General features: G+C 49.6%; 2 pseudogenes; one reads left to right on the top strand and one right to left on the bottom strand.

Moving 5' to 3' along the window:
* The first annotated feature begins 966 nt into the window (after window positions 1–966).
* Window positions 967–2,700, top strand: LOC133910989 (heat shock cognate 70 kDa protein-like; annotated as a pseudogene).
* Window positions 2,701–6,869: 4,169 nt separating this feature from the next.
* On the bottom strand, window positions 6,870–10,786 carry LOC133910498 (tyrosine--tRNA ligase, chloroplastic/mitochondrial-like; annotated as a pseudogene).
* Between the last annotated feature and the right edge of the window lie 9,030 nt (window positions 10,787–19,816).

Genomic DNA, 19,816 nt, shown 5'->3' with positions numbered 1-19,816 from the left:
ACATCTAAATTTGTTCCCCTACTTATCCTAATACAAATTATTTCTACATCCTTCTAAAACTACCAAATATTACTACATACATTAAAACAAACAAATATCTAATTAAAATTACATAACCTAAACTAACAAAAATATGCTAATTTTTTTTACCTTCCTCCTTCCTTCTCCATCCTCTTCCTCCTCCATCCTCCACCTTCCTCTCTTTCTCCCTTCTCCCTCCCTCCATCTCTTTCCTCTCCTCCTTCTTCCTTCTCTTCTTCTTCCCTCTTCTTTCCTCTTCTTCCTATGCTCTCCCAAGTCGGCCAAATGGGTACTAGACGGGTGGGCACGACCGACGGCCGGATTAAAGAAGAGGTGCGCGCACACATGCCAACAATGGCCAGTTTTTGCTCTTCTAAAGAGCAACAATGAAAACTTAGATTTTTTGCACAACAGTCCACTGCAAATTTGTTTTCTCCCTACAGTCCCAAAAAGGTATTTTCACCCACTGGTGGAGCGAAATCTCAAGTTTTTATACTTTGAAAGTGCAAAAATTCATTTTTTTTTTCCTCTTTCAATAATAGAAAATATTTTTGTACTATGTAAGAGAAAAAAATTAATTTTTTGCTTTTTTATGAGAAATTTTTGCTCTTTCAAAGAGCGAAAAATAGATTTCATGCTTTGGATGGGTGACAGTGGGTTATTTTTGTAATTTCTTGAATTTGTGCATTATTTTTGAATATCCGTACAAAATAATATTATTAAAAAAATCCTGTTTTGGCTGTAGAGGAGAGAGGAGAAGAGGAACGCTTCTATATTTTTGTAACACCTCAAAGGCGGCAACATGACTAATAAATTATGCACGTGAATAACTATAAACATAGGAATCGATGATTATCGTGAGCATAACAGTTAAGCAAACATGTAGTACGTATCTTAGCGAGCGCGAGCAGTCACTTACCACTCTCTTTCTACCATGCAGATGCCAAGAGGCTCATCGGCCGGCGCTTCTCGGACCCGTCCATGCAGGCGGACATGAAGATGTGGCCGTTCAAGGTCGTCTCCGGCCCCGCGGACAAGCCGATGATAGTGGTCACCTACAAGGGTCAGGAGAAGAAGTTCTCGGCTATCTCGTCCATGGTGCTCACTAAGATGAAAGAGATGGCCGAGGCCTACCTCAGCACCACCATCAAGAACGTCGTCATCACTGTCCCGGCCTACTTCAATGACTCTCAGAGCCAGGCCACCAAGGATGCCAGTGTCATCGCAGGCCTCAACGTCATGCGCATCATCAACGAGCCCATCGCCGCCAGCATCGCCTACGGGCTCGACAAGAAGGCCGCCAGCACCGGCGAGAAGAACGTCCTCATCTTCGACCTCGGCAGCGGCACCTTCGATGTGTCCATCCTCACCATCGAGGAGGGTATCTTCGAGGTTAAGGCCATGGCTGGAGACACCCACCTGGGAGGCAAGGACTTTGACAACCGGCTGGTGAACCACTTCGTGCAGAAGTTCAAGAGGAAGCACAAGAAGGACATCAGCGGCAACCCCAGGGCACTCCGGCGGCTGAGGACGGCCTACGAGAGGGCGAAGAGGACGCTCTCCTCCACCGCCCAAACAACCATTGAGATCGATTCGCTCTACGAGGGCATCGACTTCTATGCGACCATCACTCGGGCTAGGTTCGAGGAGCTCAACATGGACCTCTTCAGGAAGTGCATGGAGCCCGTGGCGAAGTGCCTCCGCGACGCCAAGATGGATAAGTCACAGATCCACGATGTCGTGCTCGTTGGAGGCTCCACCCGTATCCCCAAGGTGCAGCAGCTGCTCCAGGACTTCTTCAATGGCAAGGAGCTCTGCAAGAGCATCAACCCCGATGAGGCCGTCGCATACGGCGTCGCCGTCCAAGCCGCCATCCTGAGCGGCGAGGGCAACCAGAAGGTGCAAGACCTGCTACTGCTCGATGTCACGCCGCTCTAGCTCGGGTTGGAGACGACCGGCTGTGTCTTGACGGTGCTGATCCCGAGGAACACCACCATCCTGACCAAGAAGGAGAAGGTGTTCTCCACCTACTCTGACAACCAGTCCAGCGTGCTCATCTAGGTGTACGAGGGTGAGAGGACGAGGACCAAGAACAACAACTTGCTCGGCAAGTTCGAGTTCACGGGCATCCCGCCGGCGCCGAGGGGCGTGCCCTAGATCAACGTGACCTTCGACATCGACACGAACGACATCCTGAACGTGTCAGCGGAGGACAAGACAACGGGGAAGAAGAACAAGATCACCATTACCAACGACAAGGGTTGGCTGAGCAAGGAGGAGATCGAGCGCATGGTACATGAGGCCGAGAAGTACAAGGGCGAGGACGAGGAGGTGAAGCGCAAGGTGGAGACCCGCAACGCTCTGGAGAATTACGCGTACAACATGCGCAACACGGTGCGGGACGAGAAGATCACTTCGAAGCTGCCCGCGGAGGACAAGAAGAAGATCGAGGACACGTTCGAGGTCGCCATCAAGTGGCTCGACGGCACCCAGCTCGCCGAGGCCGAGGAGTTTGAGGACAAGATGAAGGAGCTCGAGAACATCTGCAACCCCATCATCTCTAAGATGTACTAGGGCAGGACGGGCGGTGCCGTCGGCATGGACGAGGATGTGCCCGGTGGTGGTGCCGGCACCAGCGGTGGCAGCGGGGGCGGGCCCAAGATTGAGGAGGTGGACTAAGTGAATCGTGACATGTCTTGAGCTGGAGGCGACGTTTCTGCATGCAGGTTCTGGAGGGTGTTCTGCTTCGTCTGGCATGCGTCATGGCCCTTCTGTTTGAAGGGTGTTCTTAGGTTAGTGTCAAGAGTTATTAGGTTCAGTAGAGTAAAAAAAAATTGTGTACTAGGTTTAGTAGAGTAAATAAATAACATGTAAGAACAACACTTGTAATTGTATGTGCTGGAGAAATGTAAGATATAATTTTGAAGACGAACATTTGGTATATGAAGATATTTATACTTTTTCACAGACGGATAGACAAGCCAAGGGTCCGCTAAAAAACCACTAAAGAAATAGTACCACATCTAGAAGAATATTTACTCCACAATTTGGACAAAAATGGAGTTGTGAGGTTGGGATGTTCCTTCCCACACTTTATATGTTGTTCTGTGATCTAAAGACATCCGGTGTTAATACACAGACAATTTTCATTAGGTGGAATGTAAGTTTGGTCGTGTCGGGGAGTGACTCGAAACAGAGGACTCGAGGAGAGATATGCAGCCATGGTGGCTTGCGAAGCTTTAGGGGCTAATCTATTTCTGTGACGTTGAAATTGCAATGTACCTTCCCTTGTTCCCCTGAACCTTCTTACTGGCCACCGCTCACTTGCCAGCCTATTTAAATTATTTGCATTGTCTCCTGTTTGCATCACATGCCACGTGGGATTAGCCACATCATTCTGAAACTAATCCATGTTTATCTAAGATCTCGGAAATCTATTTGGTACCAAACCAAACACTCGCGTTAAGCTACCCAAATCAAATTGCATTACTCTTGGTCCAAACAAAGCAGCACAATTCTACCCCATATTTAACAGTGTTCCAATTTTTGTATTAAGATAAGGGCAAGTACATTGTTACACATAAGTCATTTTATATTTTATCTCATGCAATGTTTTATAGGATTTTGGGTGATGTGAAGGATTTTAGGTGATATGGAGAAGGGAGAGGGAGGTGAGAGAAAGATATTTGTTTTGCGAATTAACTATCTCATAAACTAAAATTTAAAACTATAATATTACTTCCACATTATTGTACGAGTTGTTATTACTATGCAACTCACAAAATTTCATTTGTTCTATGCACAAAATAAGAAAATATAAAATTACTATGAAACCGTTGAAAAAACAATTCATTATAGAGTTATTTGTTAAACTATCTTAAAACTTGGTGTCAATAAATGAGGCGGCCCATAAAACAACGGCAATATACCTGCCGTAAGAAGTATCCTTAGTTTGTGACTGGACGCATGTTTTTTCCTAAAAAAATGCACTCCTGTACACTCCACATCAGGCACGGAAAGGCGGCAAACAGTCTTTCAGTAAATATTTCGGCCCAAACATTAAAGCGCAAGGATATGGCCCACGATTGGCTGGAGAAAGATCTGCAAACAGACCAATCAGGCCGGCCTACCTGCTCCTCTCCTCGCGCGGCCCGCGGGCAATGAGCCATGAGCACTCCGTCCCCTTCTCGGCGGCACGGCGATTTCGACTCGACGACTCGTACAATGCGTACCACCGCCACGACGCGGGAAGGAGCGGGACCTCCTATTCTTCGTCCTCGTGAACGTGCGCGGGTTCGGGAGGCACACCACCACAGGCAGCCTCGGCGGCGAGGCTTCCGGCTGCCGCGCGGGCAGACGCGGACGAGGACCGCACGGTGCTCATCAATCCATTACGCGTGCGCGTTTTGTACCAAGCCCGTGAACCGTTTTGCACGAACGAGCTGATGAACACCCGTCAGACCAGGTTCTACAGGTACGGATGCGCCTCACATGCATGGCGTTACTCGTCAGTGGCTCGATGGTCTTGGCCATTAATTCTTCCCATGTAGCACATATATTAGATCATCTTCAACAGTTTTCTTCAGAGTCTAGAATTTTTTTAATGAAAAGATTTCTTTTCAATATTCTAACGGTTTTCCTTTATGTTTCACGTCACGAAGAGATTTATAAGATTATTTTTTTCAGAATAAGATTCTCTTATTTCCTTTCACGAATCCTTTCAAATAGAAACGGTTGAAGATAAGAAAAAATAAAAAAAAATGAGAATGGAGAGAGAAATCGAGAAAGAAACAAAATGAAGGATATGGTTCGAGATGGTATTCCCGGCATTTCCGGTTCGAGTGCCCTTCGTCTACATTTGGACGCTCGAGGCTCGACAGAGACGACTGACGAAGGGCACCTACTGGTCCAGTCGCAATCCAACTGCTAGTCTACTAGTACATGCAGCTAACATGCCGAAGTCGAGAACCCAACTCGGATCCTAAATCATGCATCACAGTTCAGCAGGTTTTCTCGCGCTTTTATCATTTTGACATCTCGAGGTGGAGCAACCGTACGCACGGATACCAGGAGTAGCTCAGCGTAAGCGTAGCGAGACATTTTCGGGCCTTATTCCACGGGAAAGCACCGGGCCAATCAGCATTCAGCCACACTCTACAGAATCGTCGCGAAGAGTACGACGAAAGAGCCTACTGGAATGAGCAACTATAGCTGTTGAAAACTACAGCTAAAGTTCAGATACGTAGCTTTATGAAGTTCACTCTTGATTATAGTTGTGCTGTACAACGAAGAGAAATGGAAGCGGCTACTGCCCCAGGAGGTCAGATCTGCTTGGGTTCCCGAACTGCAGTTTGTTGTCTACTTTTCACAAGATAGGCGGCATGCTTACCTGGTTCTGTTTCGCTGTTTGTTAGTGGAGTGTAACTTGCAAACATGAATGGTGTGGTTGAGCGGTCGTGTCTGCAATTACTAATGACCGAAGCTGCTACAGAAACTATTTTCTCTGTTCCGTGTGGCTGCACTTCGGCATCAGCTAGATGTTATGAGGTTGGCAAATGGTGCAGCGTGATTATTACTGGAGGGGCGTGGAACCTGATTGATTGGTCTTGGTTTTGATTTTGCTCGTGTGAGGTTTTGTCCCAGCTGAAGAGTTTCGCACGAATTGGCAATCTATCTGATTATGTTGTGCGTTTTTGTAATGAATTTTTAATGGACTAGTTTTCTGCCCGTGCGTTGTAACGGACGTCAAAAATTTATTAAACAAAAATGACATGTCACCATAGCAAACGTGACTCAACCTTGGCAAAACAACACCTTCCTAGTTGCTTCTCGTGGGTCCTTTGGAAATCCCTTGGCAGAGTTTGAATCAATAAATCGAAACACCTGAATTTCAAAGTAAAGAAAGGTCAATGCTTGAAAGACGGAATAACAAGAGGGGCAAATCTTTCTTTTTTGCAACTATATACAAAACTATAAATACCTGAACATGCTATGTCTCTGGATCATTGTCAGTAAAATATGTTGCATCATTTATGTTTATAATCTCCGGTATTCTTTCAATACTGAGCAGAACATCATCATACGATTTTGCCAACTTTTTAATCCCATGACGTTTGGCCACCTTTAACCGACGCTCCTAAAAGTTTTGTAGAACATCATAAGCAGCTGGACCGTCAATCTTGGAATGCAAGTCGTGTCACGGTTGCCATGGGCCACGAGCATCAACTGTCTGCAAAATAATGACAAAGAAGAATTATTTTCAGAATAGCCACAAAATAAATACATAGGGCAAATGCAAATATTTTTTCCTATGCTAAAATGCTTTCCTTTTGATAAATGATAATTAAGTACCAAAAATCATATAAGGTTCCCGCCTTTTCAATATTAAGAAAATTCCAGAAATTTTACACAAGAAACAACACAGAAACGAGACACTTACAGCAAAGTTGGGATTGTAATAATCCTCCTTGTGAACAGTCTGAAGAGTCTGAAACAGAGGATGCCAAGGTGTATCATATCGCCCACCACATAAATCAAGGCCTCCGACAAAAGCAATTATCTTTCTCCTATAATTGCCAGCATCAGCATCCACAATAATTGTTTTCTGATGATGAGTAAAAATGGTTCATGTTTCCTGGTCCACACAAACTTCGTAGATAAATAGATGGTACTAAAGAATCGTTACAATGCAAGATGACTTGATAAAAAAAAAAATTGGTGAGGGTGGGGTAGACTTATATAAACGCTAAAGATAGACATGATACTTTTAGTTGAAAAAAAACAAATGATTCATCATAAAGGGTAAATTTGTAGGACATTGCCACCACAATTGAGAATTAGAGATAACCTGCTGTTTCACCCAGCTGTGTCGTTTCCCAGTAGATCGTGGGCAAAGCAATACCTGCATTGAAGAATTCTTGAAAAATCTGCATGTCTCCTCGTCTCGAGTGCCCATGAAACCATCCTATAAGTAGAACTTTGATAAGCATGGTGAGACCACCCATGAGGGTTCATCAACTCATTTCTCGGTGCACTTCGATTCTTAATCACCGTGAAGTATGAGAACAAACATGTTACCAAATGTCTTTAGTGAACAAGCTACCAAACTGTATGATAAAGAAACTGGACACTAAGTTGAGCAATATCCTCTTAATATTATAAAGTACAGATGACAGCTAGATATTTTTGCAAATCCTTTAACTTGAACACCACATAAATAAATACAAGAGTAAAGTTACAGCATAGTTTGCTCAGGGGGGAAAAAGTTGCAGCACAATTTAATCAAGAAATCGGTGTACTGATTTTAATTTCAGAGAAACATCATTAGTGCTACCTTGCATCTGCTTAGCAACTTGGGTAAATTTGAAAAGGCATCTAAGTATTAGAACATTGATAGAATTTGAAATTTGTGGATGCAAAATTATGTTTCTCTGGTAGAGTAAAAACCTCAAAGCAGCATATTTTCAACTCGATAAATAATCCATACCATCTTAAATCCAAGAACGCTCCTTGATGTTGGATCATCCCAAACAAGAAGCAGCACCCGCACCCCTTCCTGTGACTTCATCTTCAACAGTGCCTCCTCTGGACCGTGTTTGGCATGTAGCTAGACTTCTTCATTGACTCTTCCAGCTCCTGAATCTCATCCAAGCTCAGGGATGTTAGGATTTTCATAAACCTAATGACGTCGACGCACCGCGAAGAAATGCCGGTAGAACTTGTATGGAGAAAGCAAATTCGAAGAGAGCCAGATTGTGCCCTCCTCTGACTTCCCAAACTTGGTGCCATCACTCTTCAGCAAGAGCGGGGACGTCAGACCATGCGCCCCCTCAACCTGCAAGATCTTCCGAATCAACTCGGTTCCAGCTGTGATGTTCCCCCACTGATTACTGCCCCCAATCTGCACATTGACACCCATGTTCTTGAACATGTAAAGGAAGTCGTAGCCCTGCAGGAGCTGGTAGGTGAACTCGATGTAGCTCATGCCGTCCTCCGACGCAAGCCGCTTCTTCACACTCTCCTTGGCGATCATTGTCCTGACACGCGCGAATCTCCCTACCTCCTTGAGGAAATCCAGCAGCGTGATCTCCTTACACCAGTCATAGTTATCCAGGATCATGAAAGAGCCCATCTTTTCTGACAAATCTGCTTCCGAATTGGGCAAAGGCTGCTCATTTTGCTTCAGGCTGCATTTTTACCGGATTGGGTGTGGTGGGATGGCTCGGGAGCGCGGCCGAGGATCTGGGTGACGAGGGATTTGATGGCGTCAGAGTTGGCGACGACGACGGCGACGTCGAGCTCGGGGCGCTCGGCGCTCTTGCCCGAGGGGACGCCGACGCGCCCAGTGGCGCCGCCGACGAGCGCTACGGCGGTGTGGCCGCAGTGGCGAAACCAGGAGAGCGCGACGAGACCGAGGAGGTTGCCGAGGTGCAGGCTCTCGGCGGTGGAGTTGAAGCCGCAGTACACCTTGAGCTCCCTTGGGCGCGCCGATGCGAGCACCTCCGAGGTGGTGGCCTTCACAAGTCCGCGCTCCCGGAGCACGTCCACGACGCCGTGCCAGGCGTCCGTCGATGCTGCCGCGGGGGTGGCGGAGAGGTGGCGGCGGCGGTGGGGTTGGGTGTGGAGGAGCAGGAGGCGGCGGTGTGGGCGGAGGAAGGCCCGCTAGGAGGCGGCGGTGCGGGTGGAGGAAGAGCTGCGGCGGCGGTAGGGTCATGGGGAGGGGGATTTGGTGGCTGTGGCATGGGGAGGCGTGCAGCGGTGACGACTAGGATTTTAGAGGCCGATGCAGTTGGGAGAGGAAGGAGGAGGCGAGCGGGATGCGTGCGTCCGATCGCGGGTGAGCGGCATCGTGTGGCCGAGCGGCATGTGGACGGGGCAGAGGAATCGCGAGGGAGGTGAAGGAATCGACAGGGGAGCGAAGGAATATTCGGCGGCGGACGGAACATGCCTTGTGTGTTTAATAGATAGGAGAGAAGATATACCTATACATTAGTTTGTTTTTCATGATCAGGTGGTCTGACTTTTCGCAGTCTTGTGCACCTTTGCTACTACTTTATGCAACTAAATGTAAATATAGACTAATAAATTTATATTTTTATAAAATAATTTTAAAAGATGAATCTAATAGTATCATTTGTATATAACAATTATTGATAGGTTTGAACGAATAAGTAGATAAACTTAAAAACTTTGATAGCACGGACGGAGTAATCTACAGTAATTTTGATTTAACTACGAGTGAGTATATCTACCAAACATTGGAAACCTACTTGTCGATTCTTCAAACGTGACAATAGTGATTGAGATGTAAGTAGAGCTTTAGCTCCGAGATCTATGTAATGCATGGAGTTTGTAGGGTAAAATAAAGTAATTTATACCAGGGACCCCGTCGGTTCGAGGGCCCTGCGATGGCAACACAGTGCGGACCTCAAGGTACCAGGGGCTACGACTGAGACCACGGTCGCATAAGCCACCGTGATCGGCCAGAAGGCACATGAAGCGGCTCTCCTGTCTTAGTTGGAGGAGCTACAGGTAGCCCTGCAGATAGCACAACCTATCCATACAACCTTTGTGGCATCCGTAGTGGCCAACGATGTGCCGTTCAGGGCTCCGGGGGCCAACGAGAGCCTCATCGTCATGACACATCGTCACCATGTGTTGCCCACGGTCAACCAACAGGTAGCGGAGCCCCGGGCCCATCGACGCAAGGCCCAGCTCGTCTACTTCGACTCTCCTCTTTAGGCGGACCTACAGACCTTACCCTTCCCAAATGGGTTCCGAACACCAAAGCTGCCTAAATCCAAAAGTGATTCGGACCCGGAGGAGTTCACTCATGCATACTCCCTCGCCATAGAGGCCAACAGAGGCGTGCACGCCACCATGGCCAAGTGTTTTCCTCTTGCTCTGAAGGGGGTAGCCCTCTGGTGATTCTGGATGCTTGAGCATCCATCTATGCCTGGGCCCAGCTTAGAGACTCCCATTGCAAAAACTTCCAGGGTACCTTCATCAAGTCGGTACCCTTGGGGAGCCTGTATGCAATTAAGCAGCAGCCCGGTGAGACCCTTCGGCAGTACTTCCAAAGGTTCACCTAAACCAAGGCTCAGGTAAAAGAAATTTCGTAATCATCAGTCATCGACGCCGCAACCCAAGGCCTAGCCTCTGGACCTCTCTTGATCGGCTACATCAACGCCCAGTGCGCTTAGTGAGCACCCTCATATGCAAATTTGAGGAATACACACAGACGGAGAAAGAGAGGCTCCGTCAGGCTATCGCGCTTCTCGCCACGACCTCAAGCGTCGGGCACAAGAAGTCGGCCTCGCAAGCAGGCTCCTCGCTTACCCGCCACCTCCATTGGCCAAAAAGGGCTTCGAGGAGGCCAAAGACTCCAGGGTATGAAGGCCCCGACAACAGCAATGACATGGCATTCACAAAATCACTCAAGGCCAAGGGGCTCCGAACCCATCTCATTCCAAGGGGCGCGGCTGGGGACGCTCCAGAGCCTTCCCAAAGCGGCAGCATGCCCTGAGCTGACAGCTAGACGAGGGATAATAGTGCACTCTACATGAGGCAGGACATTCCCATAACACCAAAGATTGGCAGACCCTCATAACCTTCTGAGAAGAATACCTCAAGAGGCAAGTAGCACGTGCGACGGTAGATAGGGTCACCGAAGAGCAGCACGGGGGTCGTAGGCTGGTAGCAAGCCGTCAGGTTGACCACCTGACCTTGCCACACCATCTCCTACTGGATCTACCTCTACCACCATCGCTGCCCATGGTGTGTCATGTCGATGAGGTGGTCATGCTAGGAAAGTAGTACTCGCCATAATAGAAGGAGGACCTTCTGTTGATTCCTCAAAGCGGCAGTGGCAGGACTATGCGTGTGGGGTCAACCACGTTGGGAACACCAGCATCCACTGCCGAATCCCTGGATGGGCTGACGCCCTGGTGATTTTCACCCATGATGATGCTATGGGGGTAAACTTCCCCCATACCAACACACATGGTCATCACCACCAACATCTCTGAGGTCAAGATCTAGAGGGTGCTGGTCGATGAGAGAAGCTCCGCGGATATCCTCTTTGTGCATGCCATCGATCAGCTCTCCATTCCACGAAGCCGACTCTCCTCAGTTTGAAGGCCTCTTCAAGGATTCAATGGGGCTCCCCTCGATGCTCTGGGTCAAAAAGAACTACCGGTCACCTTCGGTGAAGGCCCTGCTATGAGAACTGAGATGATCACCTTCGACGTTGTAGACACGTCATTACACCTACAACGTCATCCTAGGCCAAGGTACCCTTAACAAGTTCGGAGTAGTCCCCTATTATAACTACCTTTGCATGAAAATGCCTAAGCCCCAGGGGTTGATCTCCATCCACTATGATCAACACCTTGCTAGGCACATTGAATACAGGCACCTGGCCCCACTCGATAACCGTCACATGCATAACGTAAATGAAGGCCCCCTTGAAGCCCCCCTCCAGTGTGCCTCGGGCACCGGGTCCCTCTGAAGCCCCGACCGGAGGGGGACGTCAAGCACGTTCTAATGGGTATAAGGAACCCTGACCAAATATTCCAAATCGAGGCAGACCTTGCTTCGGAGCAAGAAGCCCAGCTGGTAGCCCTTCTAGGGGACAACCTCGATGTATTCGCATGGTCTCCGCATGACCTCCTCAGAGTTGATCGCTGCATCATTGAGCATACCCTCCGGGTCGACCCACAGGTCAGGCCTGTATGATAGGGGCTCTGCAAGCTGTCAACTGAACAAGTGAAGGCCACGAAGAAGGACGTTTGGAAGCTGTTGAAGGTCGGCGTCATCTAGGAAGTCATCCACTCATAGTGGTTGTCAAATCTTGTCCTGGTCAAGAAGCCTAATGGGAAATGGCGCATATGCATCGCATTCACGGTGCTCAACAAAGCCTGCCCTCGAGATCCATACCCACTCCCTTGCATAGACCAACAGATGGACTCCACCTCTAGCTATGAGTTACGGAGCTTCCTGGATGCATCCTGCGGGTACCACCAGATGTGGATGGTCACTGAAGATGAGGGCAAGACCAACTTCATCACCCCCTTTAAGGTGCATTGCTACGTTCGGATGCCTTTCGGTCTTTGGAATGCCGAAGCCACCTTCTCCCAGCTAGTGTGAAAAATCCTAGAGCAACAATTGGGCCACAACGTGGAGGCCTATATCGATGATATCGTCATAAAGAGTAAGCTTGAAGTAGACCACATCGTGGACCTTCAAGAAACCTTCAATAGCCTCTGGGTCGCCAGTGTGCGGCTCAACCTGGAGAAATGCATCTTTAGCGTCAAAGCGGAAGGTTGCTGGGGTGCCTCGTATCCAAGCGTGGCATCAAGGCTAACCCCAGCAAAATCCGTGCTATTAGTGAAATGCCACCCCCACCAATCTGAATGACGCCCAACGCCTAGACAGTCGCTTAGCGGCACTCAGCCATTTCCTTACCAAGTCCACCAAGCACAACCTTTCGTTATTTAAAACATTGAGGGGCTCCAGGCCATTCACATGGATGACAAAGTGCCAGGATGCCTTCGAGGCCCTCAAAGCTCACCTCTCCAGTCTCCAAACGCTCGCCATACCACTTGCGGGTGAGGGGCTCCTCTTGTACGTATATGCCTCTGCCTCCACTGTGAGTGGCGTGCTCGTACAGGAGGAGGAGAAGGAAGACCACTCTAGTAAAAGGGCATTTTACTACATTTCAGAGGCCCTAGCCGATGCTAAGACACACTACACGCAGCTTGAAAAGGTGGCACATGCCCTCCTAATGGCCTCCGGCAAGCTCTGGCACTACTTCTTCGCCCACAACATCACCGTACCAACCTCATACCCCTTGGATGACATGTTCCTGAATCAAAGGAAATGAGACTCATAGGCAAGTGGGCAGTAGAATTGGCACCCTTTGCAGTGAGATTTGTGGCCGACACGACCATTAAGTCATAGGTCCTGGCAGACTTCATCGCCAAGTAGACTCCCCTATCCCGAGGACCCCCGGAGGCCACTCTCTAAGATATATGGATAATATATACTAACATAGCATATGAATCAAATGGCATAGGGGCTGGAGTCATCGTCATCTTCCCAACATGCAAGCAGGCGGCATTTGCAGCCCGTCTGGAGTTCAAGGCCACCAACAACATCGCTGAGTACGAGGCCATCCTCCTTGGGTTATGTAAGGCTCGAGCCTTAGGGGTTGCCCAAATCATTGTCAAAACAAATTCACATGTTGTTGTCGGGTATGTTGATAAAAGCTTTTAGGTCCAGCATCTGGAGCTGTTAAAGTACCTCAATGCCATCTGGAATGCCGAAGAGTTCTTCCAGGGCATCTCAGCATGAAGCATATCCCGCACAGACAATCATCAGGAAAACGCTTTGGCAAAGTCCACAGCTGGAAGTGGAGTCCTCCCTTTGGGGGCATTCTTCAAAGTCCTCAACAAGACAACAGCAGGTGGCTCCGACGAGGTCGTCACCGCCATCCTACCCATTGGGCCTCCGAACTAGAGAGCCTCCCTCTTATACTTCCTAAAAGGAACTAAAGAGCCTGACGACCCGGCTGAGGTTCGGCGTATCCAAAAGTGCGCCAGGGCCTACCTCCTGGTGAACGAAGCCCTTTACAAAATCGGAGTTTGCAGCCCCCTCCTCCGATGTGTACTAAGGAGTAGCGAGTTGACCTTCTGAGGGAGATCCACAAGGGGCTCTGCGGCAACCACCTCGCACCCCACTCCCTCGTCAGCAAAGCACTGCGCCAGGGGTTGTTTTGAAGCACTATCTTGACTAACGCCGAGGAACTCATCTGCACCTGCTGTAGCCAATCGCTCCCATCTAGCCCCTGGCGCACTAGGGCATGGACTTAATTGGGTCATTTCCTTGCACCAAGGGAAAGCTTCAGTATGCAGTCATAGCCTTGGAGTACTTCTTCAAATGGATCAAGACCAAACCCCTCACAACAATCACATCCAAGAATGTCCAGAACTTCTTCTGAAAAAAAAAACATCATATACTGCTTTGATGTCCTAAGACACCTCACTATCGATAACGGGATACAGTTTGACTCCAGCATGTTCCGGGAATTCTGCGTCGACCTTGGCATTGAGATGTGCTTCGCCGCAGTTCATCATCCGCAATCCAACGGGGCGATCGAGCACACCAATGACAACATCCTCTCCGGCCTAAACCTATGCCTCATCGACCTTCCTAAAGGTCTATGGGTCGAAGAGCTCAGAAAGGTGTTGTGGTTCCTCCACATTACGGTTACCCGTCCTACCGGGTTTACCCCTTTCATCTCATGTTTAGCAACAAAGCCATGACACCAGCAGAAATCAAGGGGCGCTCCCTCCAAGTCCACGTGTCGGAGACGACTAGAGAAAGGGAGGTATCTCTTGACCTTATAGAGGGCACAAAGCTTCATGTTGTTCAGAACCTCGATTGCTATATTGTCGAAACCAAGGCTTGGTACAATACTAATGTTGTGCCACGAGCCTTCAAGCCCGGTGATCTAGTCCTACAACGGGCGCTAGCTCCAGGAAAGTTGCGCAACAAATGGGAGGGCCCCTACCTTGTCCTCACATCTAACAGACTAGGCTCCTATCGCTTGGAGGATACGAGTGGGGGGGGGGGCCTCGAGCACACCTGGAACACGGAGGCACTCCGAAGGTACTACGTGTAAAAATAGGGAGCTAGCGAAGCATTAACAAGAACACACATATGCTAATAAAAAGTCTAAAGTTTCAGTCCAAACTATTTAAATCAACGATTCATATATCTGATGGGGACTATCAAACGGAGATCATCCCTCTAGACAAAAAAAAGACAAATAGCAGAATCTGAAACCCTAAGGCCGGCGTAGGTGCTTCAAACGCAGCGCCCCGCCTTGAAGATTGATACAATAATGCTTACTATCAGAGGACGACAACGAACTAGGGGACACCTCCTCGGCCTTCTCCCTAGCATCCTCCTCGTCCTTCTCCTCCTCGTCGATCTACTTCTCTAGAAGATCCCAGTCAACCTCCTCTTCATCATCAAAGATGTTGACAACCTCGGTCGGGGCAATTACCCGGGACGAAGGTCGAGCTAGAGTAACAAACTGTAGCCCCCTCTGCAAGGATGGTAGCACATTGGTGGCCGACTCCAGTCCGGCGAGCAAGACCTGGAGATCGCCCACCCTCGGTGGCGATACAACCCAGGGGACCAGCGCTAGTGTCGATGGTGAGTCGCCCCAGCCATTTGTGCCTCGACTCAGAGGTGACGCCATAAGAGCTAAGATAAGTTGCAAAGAAGAAATCTCGTCTTACTCAGGGCTAGAAGTGTCACAAGTATGGGCATGGCCTATAAAGCTGCTCTCAACGAGTCCAATTCCAGATCTGAAACAAACATCCACATAAAGCCCCAATTTTTCACGCACATGTCCCATCACAATTATTACCCAACCTACTTTTGACGCATGCAATGGCAGCAGGTGCAAAATCCCAGGAGTCAGACAAGCAGATTCTTCTATCGTAACTTCACTCTATGACAGGGTTTCTGACATACAGGACCCACGATAATTTGACCCGCGACTTAACCAATCCTATTGAGGTTAGGCACACTACCTTCATCACACCCATCAGTTCCTTATTAAAAATCAAGATACATCATTACTCAGCCATACCACATATAGCATACCACACACAAAAAAACCCTCGACACCCCGAGGAATAAGCCTCAGTCGCGTTGAGGTATACACCCTCCACACCTGGAAGGCATCAGCCTCGGTCGCATTGACTTCTAAACCCTCCGTACCTCAAAGGCATCAGCCTCAGCCATGTTGAGGTCTAAACTCTCCTCATCTCGAGGCATCAGCATCGATCGTATCGAGGTCTAAACCCTTCGCACCTTGAAGGCAACAACCTCGATCGCGTCGAGGTCTAAATCCTCCGCACCTCAAAGACATCAGCCTCGGTCATGTCGAGGTCTAAACCCTTCACACCTCGAAGGCATCAGCCTCGATCACGTCGAGGTCTAAGCCCTCTGTACCTCAAAGCATCAGCCTCGGTCGTGTTGAGGTCTAAACCCTTCGCACCTCAAGGCATCAGCCACGGTCACACTACGGTCTAAACCCTTCGCACCTCGAAGGCACCAACCTCAGTTGCGTCGAGGTTCACACCCTCCGCACCTCGAATGCATCAGCCTCGGTCCCATCGAGGTCTAAACCCTCTGCACCTCAAGGAACCAGCCTTGGTCGTGTCGAGGTCTAAATCCTCTGCACATCAAAGGCACTAGCCACGGTCACGTCAAGGTTCATACCCTCCACACCTTGAAGGCATCAGCCTCGGTCCCATCGAGGTCTAAACCCTTCGCACTTTGAGGCATTTACCTTGGTTGCGTCGAGGTCCCAACCCTCCTCACCTTGAAGGCATCAACCTCGGTCACATAGTAGTGTTGTCAACTTTTCCAAATCAAAAATGTATTGCATTAACTTCACTTCGGGAGTAGGAGAAGCTGATGAAATCTTTCCTCTTTCAAGTCTTTGAAAGAAGGGGCTTTACTTTGATGCAAGGTCAAGGAAAAGGAACTCATGTTCACACCCTCTGTACCGCGAAGGCCTACTCTATCCTTGCGCACCTAACACACCTATAGGTACTCCTGCTATCGCACCCTCTATATGCCAGCAACTGTAGAGTGCTAGGGGGCCAGGGAATGGGAGAACTCCCGGAGTACATGTGTGAGCAAAAGACGAGTAGCAAAAAAAAAAGACAACAACACATTACTTTATTATTCATGTATCATGTATAAAGATGTTGCATTTGGAAATATGTCATAGTCAATCTAGGCCTAACAAGCGCGCCAGATCACTTCGCCTCCCTGAAGTACGACGGGACGAAGAAAGCTGGCCTTGGCCTCCGAAACCAGTGGCTCTGCTGGAAGATTTGTAAAGGCGCATGACATGAGGACACATGTACCCTAGGTGCAAAGACCTATTAAAAAATAGAACACCCCGAACCCGAGGAGCCAAGGGTTCTTCCTGAAAGGGGTACGAGTCGAAGGCTGTAAAATATAGTTCCTCTAACGCATTCGCATCTCCCTCAACATCCTCCTCTTTGACTCGGGCCATTACATCCGCAAGTATGTCCGGTGGCACCAGTCCATTAGAGCCATGAGGGAGAACAAAACTCTAGGAGTCCCATGGGCCAGCAGCCTTGAAATCTGTCCACCACTCGTCTACCTATACAAAGCTCAAGCCAGCCTCCAAAGAGGAAGAGGAGGGATCCCCTGGCTCCGCCCTCACCAAAGCATTGGTGGCCACCCCTAGGTCCACATGTTCTCAGGAATTATGAGGAACGATGAAGCGCTCTTGTCGCGAGGCCAATGGTATAGACCTGAAGGGTTTGAACGCTCAGGGCCCCTCCCCGGAGGCAACAACTCAAGTACTTGGGATGCTTCCAACTATCTTAGATTGTTCGGCCTTCACGTGTAAGCCCTACTAAAGGATTAGCGCCATGACATACGCACCCTAGCATATTAACATAATATAAAGATAAGACAAAAGGGAGACATAGCCCCACTAAAAGATTAGCCAGCAAAAGTTAGGATACATAAAGTAGGAGTATCGGACCAATGTAATACGCTCCTGGACCCCACGGAAATATAAGAGAAGAAAAACATAACACACAGAACCCTACTCAGAATTACACCTCTGGCAGCAAATCTCGTGGTGTGTCACCCGTGTGCTGGGGCGACTGCTGCGAAGTGGCGTCCGGCTGGGGAGGCAACCCGGAGATGTCCTACTGAGGCCTCAGTCTGCTTGAGGGAATTCGAGACGCGGAGCCTGAGTCCTCGTTGGAGAATCCGAGTGAGGAGCTATGTGGGTGCTTGACCATAGGCGATCTGCTATGAATTGTAATGTCGCGGGCCGGTCATGCTTTGTACATGTGCCCCAATGGAAGTCTACCACCATTGTGTGGACCTCCGCTGGGAGCACCTCGGACAGGATGGCCTCCACCATGGAGTCAGGGACCAGCTGCTCTAGCACCCCAAGATGGCTGCACCCCGCATGGTCCAGCCGCGCCAGCTATGCCCTCAAGGCCACGTAGACGCTAGAGCTAGTGAAGGCCTTAGTGGCGCTGGTCGCCACCCTTGCAGTAGACTGGAGAGCGGAGCATCAGGCGTAGGTTGTTTGACCCCGAGAACAAAGTTGGGGCCTAGGCCCTAGGGCTCTCCAATGCCTTCCTGAGGGCCTGGGCCGCCTCCATCGCACCCCCGGCCAGCCCTTAGCGCTCAGAGTGTAGTTCATCCTTTGTGGACCGAGTAACCCTCCCCTCTTGCTAAGCCTCGGTCAAAACAATTCGAAGATCACAAGCCTCACCTTCCACAGAAATGCGGGCCATGTTGGCCGCTCCAATAGCTTCCTCCGCAGCACAATGGGCCTCGACAGCCTCCCAAGCCACCTCCTCCTCATGCTCCCAGCGAGTCACCTCCTCCTGCAGGTGTCCCTTTATGGTCACCGCTTGTTTCTCGGATTTCGCCAATGCTTGATAGAGTCTGTCTATGTCAACACAAGCTGAGTCGTAAGCCGTCGCGAGGGCCTGGCATTGCAAATGCTCTAGCGCCTCCATCAGGACAAATTGTTGCTAGCTACAGCGAAGGAGCATAAGGGCAACAGCCAAAAAATTACAACCACAAAGGGCCCCTTACAAATGAAAATACATGCCAACTTGTCGCTCGAAGATGCGTCACCGCCTCTTCTGGAGACGTTTGAGCTAGAGATCACCTTACCTCCCTGCTTGTGAAGAGAGACAAGGTGGAGGCAAAGGTGCTCATTGCTTCCGGACGAAGTTCGGAGGCAGGCACCCCGAAGGGTTCACGGCCTCAAGGGTCAACCGCGGTAGCCAAGACCCAATCTGCGGCCACAGCTTGGGTGGTGATTCCCTAGCCTTCGGCGCACTACCTCCGCCAACCCTAGGGGTCAATGGGAGTCTGACCAGAGCCAATACCTCTGGAGTGGGGGCCTTGGAAAGGTCCATACCAACATCCCCTGCAAAAAAGAAGGAAAAATTAAGACCACTGGTGTGAGTCCAACCAACAAAGAAACAGAGAGAAGAAAGAGGGAGAATTACGGGCTCACTCACTCCAATGGTCACGGCTACCACCGGACCCGTCACATCCTTATCATCAATGGGGGAAGGATCCCCTAGGGTACAAGGTCATCAAGGGAAACCTCGCACCCTCCTCCGGCCTGGATGAGGATGTTCGGGTCTGGACAGGCTAAAGCCTCATCGAGGCCCCTGCCTCAAGAACGGGCCTCGTCTTCGGACACACCACGACTGGCCTTGGAGTCTTGGCCCAGCCTCCGGTGCTTTGCCCCCTTCGACTACGTCCCGGACAACCCAACCGCCAAACTAGTACATGAACCCATCGGGATGATGGGAGCTCGGGCCACGAGTGAGGTCATCGCGACCACGAAGCCCGTGACTCCGGCGGTAGAACGCTCACGCTTTACTCCTTCGCAGGGCTCTGCAGGATCATGCCACGCTAGGGCCACCGAACCGAGGTGCAAGCAGACTCAGTTATAATACTCTCAACTCCAAATCAGTTCCATGCGCTGCTCTCACTCAGTGAGGGAAGGCTGACCAAGGAACTTGTCCATGGCTTCGGTGGCTTCATCCAACGTCAGGCACCACTCTGAAAGAAAAAAAGGTGTCTCATATCTGCAAGTTCGAAGTTAGATAGCGGAGAGGACTCACCGGAGTCAATGGCGGGCCTGGAGTATGTATTTGGCTCTCCTTCACCTTTCTAACCTTGC

This window comes from Phragmites australis, chromosome 3 (genome assembly GCF_958298935.1).
Source record: "Phragmites australis chromosome 3, lpPhrAust1.1, whole genome shotgun sequence".
Classification (NCBI taxonomy): Eukaryota; Viridiplantae; Streptophyta; class Magnoliopsida; order Poales; family Poaceae; genus Phragmites; species Phragmites australis.
Note: the sequence above shows the minus strand (reverse complement) of the source record. Positions and strands in the feature narration are given on the sequence as shown.